General features: G+C 46.3%; 1 non-coding gene across 1 annotated transcript; it reads left to right on the forward strand.

The window, feature by feature from the left end:
- The first annotated feature begins 830 nt into the window (after positions 1–830).
- LOC119469986 lies at positions 831–949 on the forward strand. The gene has a single exon (XR_005198859.1). It is a non-coding gene; the product is annotated as a 5S ribosomal RNA (ribosomal RNA).
- Positions 950–1,260: the final 311 nt, after the last annotated feature.

Consider the following 1,260-nt stretch of genomic DNA (forward strand, 5'->3'; position numbering starts at 1 on the left):
CAGGCTGGAGTGCAATGGTGTGATCTCGGCTCACCGCAACCTCTGCCTCCCAGGTTCAGGCGATTCTCCTGCCTCAGCCTCCCAAGTAGCTGGGATTACAGGCATGTGCCACCATGCCCGGCGAATTTTGTATTTTTAGTAGAGATGGGGTTTCTCCATGTTGGCCAGGCTGGTCTCAAACACCCGACCTCAGGTGACCTGCTCGCGTTGGCCTCCCAAAGTGCTGGGATTACAGGTGTGAGCCACTGCACCCGGCTGCATCCTTGTTATTTTTTTTTTTTTCACAGCTGCATAGCATGCTGTGATGTGAATGCTCTACAGCAGTTAATTTCACCCTCAGAGATGGACGTTTTTTCCATCTGTTTGTTCTCAGGCTGACGTCACCATACGGTACCTCGTACAAACATCATTTTACACATATGCAAGTGTCTCTGTGGATAAATTCCCCAAAGTGGGATTTCCGGCTCAAAGACTGGGTGCATTTGGAATTTTTACTCGTATTGCCAAATGCTCCCCCTCAGGTGTGAGAGCAATCCACACTCTCTCTAGCAATGGGTAAGAGTTCTGTTGTCCTACAGTCTTACCAACAGACTGTGTTATCGAACTCTGATTTCTTGCCAAAATGACAGGTGAAAAATAGTATCTCAGAGTAGAGAAAATTTGCATTTTCCTGACCACAAGGGAGGCAGAGCAAAGTCCCATGTGTTTTAAGAATCATTAATAGAATCATTAGTTTCCTCTTTACTCTCTGATAACCTCCCTTGCCTATTATACTTTTGGATTATTGATTTTTTCTTTCTTCTTTTTTTTTTAGACAGTGTTTCACTCTTGTCTATGGCCATATTGCCCTGAATGTGCCTGATCTCATCTGATCTCAGAAGCTAAGCAGGGTCGGTCTTGGTTAGTACTTGGATGGGAGACCGCCTGGGAATACCGTGTGCTGTAGGCTTAAAAAAAAATTTTTTTTTTAAAGAAAAAAAAAAGAATAAAAGACAGTGTTTCACTCTTGTTGCCCAGGTTGGAGTGCAATGGCATGATCTCAGCTCACTGCAACCTCCACCTCCCAGGTTCAAGCGATTCTCCTACCTCAGCCTCCCAAGTAGCTGGGATTACAGGCATGTGCCACCACGCCAGGTAATTTTTGCATTTTTAGTGGAGACAAGGTTTCGTCATGTTGGCCAGGCTGGTCTCCTGACCTCAGGTGATCCGCCTGCCTCAGTCTCCCAAAGTGCTGGGATTACAGGCAGGAGCCACCAAGCC

Source organism: Cebus imitator, unplaced genomic scaffold (assembly GCF_001604975.1).
Source record: "Cebus imitator isolate Cc_AM_T3 unplaced genomic scaffold, Cebus_imitator-1.0 Scaffold1830, whole genome shotgun sequence".
NCBI classification, from domain to species: Eukaryota; Metazoa; Chordata; class Mammalia; order Primates; family Cebidae; genus Cebus; species Cebus imitator.